General features: G+C 39.8%; 1 long non-coding RNA gene across 1 annotated transcript; it reads right to left on the bottom strand.

Annotated features, from left to right (window-relative positions):
- Positions 1 to 803: 803 nt before the first annotated feature.
- On the bottom strand, positions 804 to 4,672 carry LOC311052809. The gene is made up of 6 exons (XR_014601554.1): positions 4,594 to 4,672; positions 2,435 to 2,478; positions 2,153 to 2,283; positions 1,222 to 1,308; positions 1,066 to 1,127; positions 804 to 955 (listed from the first exon to the last, which is right to left on the bottom strand). It is a non-coding gene; the product is annotated as an uncharacterized lncRNA (long non-coding RNA).
- Positions 4,673 to 12,097: the final 7,425 nt, after the last annotated feature.

The raw sequence follows: 12,097 nt of genomic DNA, 5'->3' as shown, positions 1-12,097 counted from the left end.
AGGAGGTCCTGCTGAACATTTGTTGACATAGCCTCAATGTCAGTTTTACTACTTTAACCCATGATATAATTTTAACAACCCAAATTGTGTATGGGGAGGCCCAGCGGCACAGATTATTTTCAGAGGGGGGTCCAAAGCCAAATATTAATTTGGGGATCCTGGACTGGAATAAGTTTGAGAACCACTGCAAAGTTGGGCAGGGGGAGGACTTCACACTTTACACAGCAGACACTCAAGTCTGGACACTCAACTGGAAACATTCAATTCTAAAAACCATCCAGCGTGACAATACAATGTATATATAAAGTGCTTTGAGGGAGAGGCATAACTGATCCTTACTTCACAGGGTCCATCAGTTGAAGAATAATTGTTACCAAGACGTCTTGGCGGTAATAAAGCAGTACCAAGCTCTGTTGGTGACTAACCTGAGTAATCAACTAACCGTATTACAGCAACATCAAGGAACTGAACTGGTGGCGTTTGGTCTTTTTCTATGAGTCATGTTCCACTTGGGGTATGTGAGGTGAACGGTGTAATCACTCGCCATGAGATACATCATGCTGGCATAGGTGTCCTCTTTTGGGGGGAGCACGGTGGCGCAGTTGGTAGTGCTGTCGCCTCACAGCTAGAAGGTCCTGGGTTCGATTCCCGCAGTTGATGCTGTGGGCGTGTCCTCTCCTCCAAGTCATCAGTGCCCACCCCCTAGGTGGGGTTGGCGAAGGGGCCTTTCTGTGTGGAGTTTGCATGTTCTCCCCGTGTCTCCTAGGGTAGGTACCATCACAAAAACATGTAGTAATCCTGGTCACAATACTGCCTCCCCCTGGATAAAAAAGGTGTCATCTTTTGGGAAGGTCAATACAGGCATGGCTCCAATGGCATGTGCAGATGGTTTCACAGACGGCAGGGCTGAGTGGAGTGGTCTTGCCTGAAGAAAGGTGTTGGGGTCTTCTGCAGACTGACACAAACACAAACAGAAAAAACAAAAAAATATCACAAAAAATGTATGCGTTGCATTCTGAATCTTATAGTCAAATATGAAAATTGCCATATATGCACATTTCTTACCTCAAGGATGTGAGCAGAGCATGTATGTCCTAACTTCATGTGGTGGAGACATGTCAGGCGGGCTGCAAAGTTAAAAACATTAATTTACAGCAGCCAGTTATTTAAACAAGCGTATACTTTCATGAGATACTCCGTCAGAAACAGTAATTACTGTACCTTTGTCCAGCTGCTTAAGGTCCCACAGCGGATCACTTTGGGTACAAAGTAGGAGTTCCGTCAATCGAGGATTCGTCAGAGTTCATCCTATGACACAGACAGATAAAGAGAGAGAGCAGGTCAGTTCACATTCCTCCAACGAGGATCTACCGGTGTTCATCCATAACTAGAGAGAGATCACAGAGAGACAACATTTTTGTGCCATCAGGATACAAAAAAATCACAAACACATAACATAAATACATACAAACTGGAAAAGGCCACCAGTCATGATTCAAGAGGCATCACATTACATTGTATGCACAGAACTGAGATGGGGCCTGTTTGTTCAGGAGTCCTATAGGGACAAATGATCTTGAAGCCCTAGCCTGCAACATTGGCACTGTGTACCGTCGTCCTGATGGTAAAAGGTGGTATTGACTGCATAACGGGTGCGTTCTATCCCAAGCAATAGCTCTCCCCTTCCTAAGCACCCGGGTCTCATACATTGCTGCTATACTCTCATGTCGTACCCCAGCTATCTTGCTGGATACATTGATGATTTTATGGAGTTTGTTCTTATTAACCAATGATAGTGAGCCATACCAGGAAACAAAACAGAAAGTCAGTGCACTCTCCACGAAGGATCGATGGAAGAGCACCATTACACTTTTTTGCACATTATACTGTCTCAGTCTGTGCATAAAATGCAGCCTCTGCTGACCTTTCTTATAGATGGCATTAGTGTAGGAATTCCATGTCAGCTTGGAATCAATCGTTGTACCCAAATACTTGTATTCGTCAACAGTCGCCACCCCATCCCCATCAATAACTATTTGCTGGTGTGCATCATGAGCACTAGTCCTACAATAAAATATACTTAGTGTTCTTAATATTCAACTGACTGAAGGAAGCACATGCAGGCCTACTTCAAAGGAATACATTTGCTTACATGTTCCAGTTCTCTGAAGCAGGGGTCAATGAGTCAATGAAGGCCCATCTGGGTTGTTATTCAAGGTCCAAGACCTGGGAAACATCCTTCTTGTTGGGTCTGGTCTTAGGCTCTCAGTTGACTCTGCCAGACTGCCAGAAAACATAACAAAAATAAACAATTACAATTTAAAAGTGTAACCTGGCATTACGTTTCTAATAGCAGAGACTGAAGTGTGTCAGATGTTTGTCATTTGTCTGCCAGGTATCAGTGGTGTGTTAACATGAGTAGTAGCTTACTCACTTAGCTCCACTGGCTGCATATCTGTCCTGCAACATTGTAGTGCTCTATGAGGTAAGGGATAAAAGGATAATATACATTAGAAACAATGTTTGGTAATGTCTAGACGCCAATTAGAAATAACTAAGTAATAGTAAAAAAAGGAATTAAACAAATAACCACTGGCAACCACTGGCATAAATGAGGCTAGACAAGACAGTAGCAAAGGGCCTTGCAGTCAAGACAAACAGCCAAATATACAAACAACATAAGCCACAATCTATAATACAAATTACTACTACTACTAATAATAATAGTCTGTTTTCAACCTGGTGTCCCTATTTTGGACAACATTCTCAATAATGGCCAGCCTACACCCTCACAACGTGCCACTGTCTAACCCTACCGCATTAATTGTTGGTACAATGATAATTCGGGACCCCCAGGGGTCCTCGAGGGAGATCCAGGGGGTACCGAGCTAAATGATGGATAGTTAGGAACCAAATTGACCCTTATGGCTTATGGTTAAATTAACATAGATTTTACAATATAAATTGGGGTCCCGGAGATAGAAATGCCATTAAATAGGGGTCCGTAGCCTAATGCATGTCAAACTGGGGGTCCTTGAAATTAAAAGAATCACTGCTAGAGACGTAAAAATCTTCTCTTATGGGACTCCCTAGCTGGCATATCTTTTCAAATGGGGGTCCGCGGGCTTGTGAAAATAGCAGATCTACAAGCTCACAATCGCGAGGCGTTGTGATGTGAGCTTGTAGATCTTCTATTTTCACAATGTGCGCCTATTTCTTAGGTAATATTTGACAATGTGGCCAATGTTTGACCATGTTTTGTAGTATTGTTTGTTGTGTGTCCATTTATATTTTAGAGCAGTGGTTTTCAACCTTTTTCGCATCAAGGACCCCCAAATTGACAAATATTAGCCCTGGGACCCCCATTTGAAAATAGATGCCAGGGACTCAACCATTTCGATTTTTTAGGGGGTCCCAATCTACACTGTATCACCATCATCAGTGTTCATTTAACTCTGAGAGTGTACAAATGGAACCAAATGGACCCATTTGTACACTCAGAGTTACAGACATATAAGGGTAAATTTGGTTGCTAACTATTCATTTGCCTGGGGACCCCCTGGAACCCCCTCAAGGACCACTGGTGGTCCCCGGACCACAGGTTGAAAGCCCCTGTTTTAGAGGGATTAAAAAGGTCTTATAAGTTCTTAAGTTGTCTCTTTATAAATGTGCAGATACCCTGTATAGTGTATGCACTTACACTGTATGTTGGTTTGTTTACTGTTGAGTGAGAAAAACATTAAGATAATCTTCTTGGGACCCCCAGTTTGGTAACCACTGCCCTAGGCCAGTTTAGCTTTTCTAACCCACAGGGGTGCAACATTTAATTGAATACATTTATTATAAATAATATTCTTATAAAAGCGATTTTCTGAACATCTACAAGATCACAAAGCATGTTGTCAGCTTGTAGATGAACATTTTTTAAACATTTTTTAAACAACACAGTTGTATGACAAACATAAAATATGGCTAAAGTAAAGTAGTAAATAGATGCTTTAAACCAGAGGTCTTCAACGTTTTCCAAAGACCCCTAGCTGAGAGAGAGATGGAGCAGGGACCCCCTCTATATTGTATAAAATTGTATTTCAGATTAAACTTTTTTTTTCAACTTGGTCTGCTCTTTTTACCCCCTCTAGACCAAACCTTTTTGCCAAAAATAGCCGATCTACAAGCTCACTGTGAGCTTGTAGATCTGCTATTTTTCTAGATCTGCTATTTTTGGTTACCCTCAGAAAAGGGATGCTAGGGTTCAAGTGGTTAATGTAAAAAATAAATATATAACACACACACACAGATTTGGCGGCCCCTGGGTAGTAACTCTGAGGACCCCCTGTTGAAGACCCCTGCTTTAAACATCACTTGGATACAATAATATTGTAATTGTGTGTAAATACGTTTGTACCGAACACTAGTTTCAACATGGCGGAGTCCAGCGGGCCGTGTCTCTGGGGTAAACAAAGAAGGACGAGAGTCCCTCGCTAACTTCGCTAAATAAATCGATGACATAAACTTAAGCAACAAAAGTATGAGGAATATGACAAAAGACAACGTTTGCTAAATATATAGTATATACAGTGAACGTTAACTTACCTTAGCATAACAACTCTGAATGAATGAACGGAGCAGACTAGAGCTGCAGAAAAACAACAAGACCGTTCTTCTCTTCCTGTTTCTTACGCGCGCTTCTCCAGTGATCAACTGCGCATGTGTAGTGCGGTCAGTGTTGCCAGATTCTGTGAGAGAAACAAGCAACCAGGTCTAGGAAAACCAGCCCAAAACCAGCCCAAAAGAAGCGACTATGGGCAACATGAGCACTTTAACACATACATCAGCTATTTGAAAATAGCAGATCTACAAGCTCGTAGATCGGCTATTTTCAAATAAAATCTTGCAGGAAAATTATAATGAGCAGATCTGGCAACCCTGAGTGCGGTTCTAGGTTTGGGCGGATACGGAAACGGTGCATGGTATACGCCCCGTATACCATTCAAAGCCCTTTGAATTGTATACAGGATACAGTCATAGAGTTAGGAGGATGCAGTAGACAGACCCTACATCTGATTGGACTGAACAGGAGCGAGGCTTTCCCCATTGATTATAATGAAAATTCAGACAATACAGCCTTACTTAGCAGGACCAAAAGCACACACACAAAACGTGATGTTAGAATACACTTGTGTAAAGTGATGTCCAAAAATAAATACACTTAAAAGGGATATTTCACTTTCAAAAAAACTTTCTGTCATTTTATCATCTACTCAGGCCTTTGTGAACCACCCAGACAGTTTTTAAGTTGCTTGATTCATTATTTAGATATTTGATATTCATTTTATCAGACACGCCCCTTTCCTATACAAACCCATTGTAACTTCAAACTCCATTTTAACCATGTTAGATTAATCAAAAACACCCGTCCTTGGTTCTGGTGACTCATCCTGCCCTCTTAATGCGTGAGGGGGCCGTGTTTTTCCGATTACTTTTTTCATTTATTTTATTTAAATTTTTTATTGTACTTTATTTTTTTAATTTTCAAAAAAAATATTAAAAATACATACCGTATGTCCCTGTGTGAGGAAAGTTATATGGGCGCGTCCGGGCTGAAGAGCTGATAAATAATCTGTTGTCCGATTGTGTCAGCGCCCCCTAGTGGCCAAATTATTCAAGAAGCCCAATAACCCTAATTTTCAGAACCACATGTTTGTGTGTGAGGAAAGTTATATGGACGCGTCCGGGGTGAAGAGCTGATCAATAATACGTTGTCCGTTTGTTTCAGCGCCCCCTAGGGGCCGAGATAATAGTGAAAACCTGTTTGAAAGGAGTAAAAACAAAATTGGACACCTGTTTCTGGGTCAGCGCGTCGCCCCGAACGCGCCCATATAACTCTCCTCGGACACGGCCTTACCATTCTCCTTAATTGGCTAGGGTCAAATGTCAAGTTATTACGCGCAATAAAGCGATATATCTCGAAATCGATGCATTTTTAGAATCCACCTTTCGGATATGTTGTACAGCTCGCCAAGGCGCACGTGTGGATGTCTTGTTTGTCCCGGTATGACACTCCTAAGTTGACCTCCTACACATTCAGAAGGCACATAGAGTCTTATATCTTAAGACCATATCAAAGGACAAAGTCAGAAATAGAAATGTGTCGTAACGGGACAAACAAGACATCCAAGTGTGCGTCTCAGCCAGCTCTACAACATATCCAAAAAGTGGACCCTAAGTCCTTATCGTATTCGAGATATTGAGCGAGATAGCGAAGCCGTAACCATAGCCAATTAAGGGATAATTAAATCATGATTTGATATTAGGGTTTGATTATTTCAAATTTTAGCATTATTTTACGTGTAGATTTGGAAAAAAAATATTTCGGAGAAATCACAGGCTTGGAACACCCTAAAACCAACCAAGAAGTGGCCTTTTGAGGCACTTCCTGTTGTCCGAGAAAAAAGAAACTTGCATATTTGGAATCAGCGCCATCACATTAGTCTAAAGCCAGAGTCTCGAAGAAAAATACAATTTCTAAAAATTTAACGAGGGTTGACCTTTGCAGTCTTTTCGCTGACCTTTGAGCTTTATCAGTGTCAGAAAAAATCAGGGCCGGTGCCAAAAAATCCGGCTTACTCTCAATATGGATTGAGAGAAGTTTCGGATTAAAAAAATATATATGGAGCGATTAGTTACAGATTTTGTGCTCAACAAAATCAGTTTTTTATACAAAAGTCAACGTCCAATCTTTTTGGTGACCGTTTGTATTTCCCAAGGTCCTAGAAAATCGAGACCTATTCCATTCAATTCAGCGTCTTTTTTTGAGTCTGAAAAGGTGTTTTTTAATTTAAAAATAAAATATTTTTAAAAAATGTGAGAAAAGCTAAACTTTGAACTATTTCAAAAATCTATAACTTCTTATTAAACAATTCTAGACTATTGATGTAACCTACCATTCAACTCAATATCATATAAATAAGAGGGTGGAGGGGTCAAAATAAAATAATAATATGTTTGTGAAAAAAGCTTCAAGTTTACTAAACTTTAACGCTTGTTTAAACCACTTTCTAAGGGTCATACAAAATCGAGACCTAGCCCATTCGATTCAGCGTCCTCTTTTGAGTCTGAAAACGTGTTTTTTAATTTAAAAAAAATATTTTTGAAAATTGTGAGAAAAGCTTAACTTTGAACTATTTCAAAAATCTATAACTTCTTATTGAAAAGTTGTAGACTATTGATGTAACCCACCATTCGACATAACCAGGGTTGACCTTTGCAGTCTTTTTGCTGATCGACGACGCTCAGGGCAACCTGCTACCAGCAATCTAACTACAAGAACTATCCTTATAATTAGTTCATCCTAACAGTGTTGTAACCTGTGGTCATATACATCTTCCTGCCTTGTACAAATAGTATATAAACATTTGATTTGGTTGCACCTTTGTTTCGGCGCCATTGAAAGCATGTTCGAGCATTGCAGCACCGTGCAATTCCCCAGGTCCCCTGTACGAATGGAATGTCCCTTGTCAGTGTAAAACCCCATTAGAGCTCACTCCTCTTTGCAATGGCGAGTTGATCCAAATTGAGACTGGTGACTGTTGTGGTTTCTTTATTATTATTGTTTATTTTACTATTATTTTTTTATGACACTGTCCTGCCTGTATGTTAATTTCTTTTTTTGGTGTGTACTGTACTGTGGGTGGGGGTGGGGGGGGGGGGGGGGGCTGTAGTGTGTCAAGTTGAAGCCTACAGAGCGTGCTTGATATCACTTACATTTTTTTGTTTTATATTCTTTTTTCTTTTGTCCAATAAGTACCTATAACATTATGCATAAAACTACACAGCGTTACTGCAGAGTTTAAGACTGGTTTTATAGTTCCCAGATTGTAAAGTGTAGCGTGCACTTTTACCAATGTGCACTGTTTGTTAAATGGTTTGAGCGATCTGAAACATGGTCTTTATCTGTGATGTCAGATTGTTGAATTAAATTAATGTAGGGGTGGGAATGAAACTGTAGTGTGCATGTGACCAGTTGAACCCTAACACCCAAACTTCTATTTTTTGTTTTATATCACTTTTTATTTTTATCTCATCTGAAAGTAACATGCATGCACAGCGTTGCCGAGTTTTGTTAAGATGTGATAATGAAATGTTTTATAGTTCCCAGATTTTAAAGTGTAGCTTGCACTTTTACCAAAGCCAATGTGCACTTTGTTAAATGGTTGGTTTGATCTGAAACATGTTTGTTTGATCTGAAACATGTTATTTCTATGTGATGAAGTCGCATTAGATTGACAGTTGAATTAAATAAAACAATTCTTAAATTGAGAATCTGTTCCAACTGGTCTTACTCTTAAAATAAGGAAAAATAATCTTGTGCCTCCGCTGGGATATGATGCAAACCACTGTTGTAGCTTGTTACTGGTTAAGTATTGCTCAAAAATGGATTAAATTCCCTATTAAGAAAATGCAAGTTACATTTCCCTAAAATGAGAAAATAAAATCTTGTTTGAAACATGTTTGACAAGCAAAAATGTTCTTTGACAAGCACATTTTTTCTTTTTGGACAAAATATAAGACTAATATGCTAGGATCGAGGATTTTTTTACTTTCTTAAAATCCAATTTTTGCAGTGTTGTGATCTAATATTACACTTCCAGCCTTGCAGCAGCAGCCGCGAGGGAAGAGCATCTCACCCCACTCCACATTTTTGTATTTTATTTCAAGATTATGTTTGGGGAGCATAATTATGACACTCATTAAAACCATCTATGCTGAAACTGGCGTCAAAGGAGAGAAAATATCCTTGGCAGTAATCCAAGTCATTAGAATCCCTGAGGACGCTTTGTGGAATTGACTTTTTTATTAGCAGCCACTACTTAGAAATACAGCAGAGTGGAAATATTACTGTAATAACTTATAATTATGTGTGGGTCTAACTATTAATTTGAGTCAGAGAAGGAAGCTGTGACCCAGAGAGGCAGCAGTCACCGAGGTAAACAGAACCTTCTCACCACTCATCTCTCAACATCATCACAGTACTGAATAGAGGTTTAACAGTGTAGTGAGCTCACAGGTTGGTTCAGTTCAATACAGCCTTCCTGTTCTGCTACAGTCTGTCTGTCAGGCACAGTCTTATGCTGAAATCACACCAGCAGCGACAAGCGAATGTTCACAATGTAAACATTAATGCAGAATGCAGTGAATTGGGTGTGTCCGAGGTTATGAGCGGCACCCTCATAAATAACTGCACTTTGTGCACCGTACAGTAACTGCACCCAGCTGATGAGTTCACAGGCAGGCAAGAGAAGTACAGACACTGGATGCTCATATCTGGCAGTTTGTTTGTAAAAGTTTGATACATTTTAGGTAAGAAATAGGCCATGTAGTTGATTAATTTCACACCTACTGCTGTTGGCTTTTTTATCAATGTTCTCTACTTCCGTACAGTAGTGTTTTTCAGTGGTGTCGAGTGTATAAAGCTGAACAACTAGTTCAGAGCAAAGTGTGATTCTGATTGGCTTGTCAGTCTTTAGCGAAGTGTCAAAGTTGAGCTTTTCTCAACTTTGCAGTATGAAATTACTAATTGCAAAAAAATATATGTCAGAAGTAAACTCACTGGCAAAATAGAAAAAGTGCTCCTCGGAGCACAAGTCTCCTCTAGGTCAGGTAGATTAGTGTGGCCTCCTGGTGGCGCTATAATAGGCCAATGTGAAAAGGGTGCCATTTCTTCTTAGGCCTTGCACTACAATCGGACACTGCATTCATGATTTGAGGCATTTTGTTCCAAAAATGTGGTTTGCTAAATTAGACCTGCTGGTGGCGCTATAACAGGCCAATGTAAAAATAGTGGCATTTCTTCCTGGGCCAAGTGGGAATCTCTGTGGAAAATTTCACGGAAATCGATGCTGCGTTCACGATTTGAGGCATTTTGTTCAAAATGAACCAATACTGCAAACTTTAGAAGCCAATTTTAGCCAATCAGGATGGAATATGGTAAATCGGACAGATCCGTGATGATCACATGACTATAGAGATACTGTGTATCGATTTGCGTGTTTTTTGGACAAAATCTGTAGGAGTCATATCCAAAAATGTGTTTTGCAAAAGTCGGCCTCATGGTGGCGCTATGACAGCCTGATCTGAAAAATGTGGGGCAGAGGTTCTGCTGTGGCATCCAGGGAGTGTGTGCGTGCAGTTTCACATCGGCCGGGACAACGGTGGCGGAGATTAGCTGGTCGCAGACAGAAGGACGGACACACACACACACACACACACGGACACACGGACGGACGGACGGACGGGGGGAAAAAACGTACTCTCTCGCCATGCCTTTCGGCCTGGCGGAGACAAAAATGAAGGTAAAATATAATTCTAGATTTAGTACCAACTAGAAAAAGTGCTCCTCCGGTCATAGGTCTCCACCAGGTCATGTAGGTTATTGTGGGCCAGCAATGTTGATGGAATATGAAGAATCAGACAGATCCGTCTTGATCACATGACTATAGAGATACTGTGTGACGGTTTGAGTGATGTTTGGACGAAAACAAAATGTTTTGCAAAAATGTACCTTCTGATGGCGCTATACAGTAACTGGCCAATCTGAAAAATTTGGGGTAGAGGTTCTGCTCTGGCATCCAGGGAGTGTGCGTGCAATTTCGCTTAGCTGCTCACAGACAAACACACACACGCACGGACGGACGGACGGACGTACGGGGTACAAAACAGTCTCTGCCACGCCTTCGGCCTGGGGGAGACAATGACAATTATATTACCAATTGTGGTTTCAAGTCTATTGCAATGCTTATCATCCTGATTTGAAATTAAACGTGTTTAGCTAAGGCATATTCTTTTACCAAATACTGTTGATACTGTGACAATTATAGTGATGACTGGTGATTTTACAAAATATTTCCACGTGCGATTTTTTATGAATAATCTTATGTAATGCCCATAGGATAACAAAGAGAATAAAGGAAAATAATGGAACATATAGAACTGTCAGGTAAGTTCAGAAAGTTAGAATACCAGGCTTTAAAACCAGGAAAAGACAACTATGTTAAACATAATTTATGCTTAGTTTACTGCTGTTGTTGCTATTGTTGCCATTCTCTCCCTATCTACAGTATCACTTTCTGTCTCTCTTCTATATGTCTCTTTCCTCTCTCCCTCTCCCTAATCCAAATGTTATACATTAGAAAATGTAATAAGTACAAAACTAATACCTTTGTATAACATACCATTGTAAAGTCTAAGTTGATTTAATTCCCAATTCCTCATATGACGCAGACAGCCCTCTCCTCCAAAGAGATTAACAACCTCTCTGCTCCTGAGTGATGCATTACCAACTTTTAAAATGTCTCTTTAAACTGAGAGAAATTGAGGGTCGCTAGTATCCACATAAGTACCTACCATTTAATTTTAAGACAAAAGGCGAAGGCAGTGTCTTGCTTCTGGCTGCAGGCCTCAAATGTTTGATTGATTGATTGAATATTTTATTAGGCAAAAGAATGTAAAACAACACATTTACATTTAAAATACTTTGTCTAACAGGTCCGTTCATAAAAGTCCTTGAGGACTTGTTTCCAATGAGGGCCTTGGTATTCAATTCATAGACATATATAGTGGCACCACAGTTCAAATATCATTACACAAAGAAATAAAAAAAATAAAAAAAGCAGCAAAAAAATTATATATATATATATATATATATATATATACATACATACACATACATATATACATATATACATATATACACATATACATACATACACACATACATATATATATATATATACATACATACATACATACATATATATACACACATACATACATACATATATACATACATATATACAACACTATGTACAGCCAATGGAATAAAAAAAAGGGGGGAAAGATATGTACAAGAACAGGGGGGGGGGGTCGGCTGTCTAACGGGAAAATGGTACTACCTCCTCTTTTGGCCTCCTGAAAGGTGATTTTTTTAAGGCTCTTTTAAATGAGCCCAGCGAACTGCATTTTTTGAGGGATGGGGTTAGACCATTCCAAACCTGGGTGGCAGTGCTGTAGAAGGAGAATTTGCCCATGTTTGTTTTAT

Source organism: Gymnoscopelus microlampas (assembly GCF_963454915.1).
Source record: "Gymnoscopelus microlampas genome assembly, chromosome: 10".
Taxonomy (NCBI): Eukaryota; Metazoa; Chordata; class Actinopteri; order Myctophiformes; family Myctophidae; genus Gymnoscopelus; species Gymnoscopelus microlampas.
The sequence above is the reverse complement of the archived record's forward strand: the minus strand, read 5'-3'. Positions and strand labels throughout refer to the sequence as shown.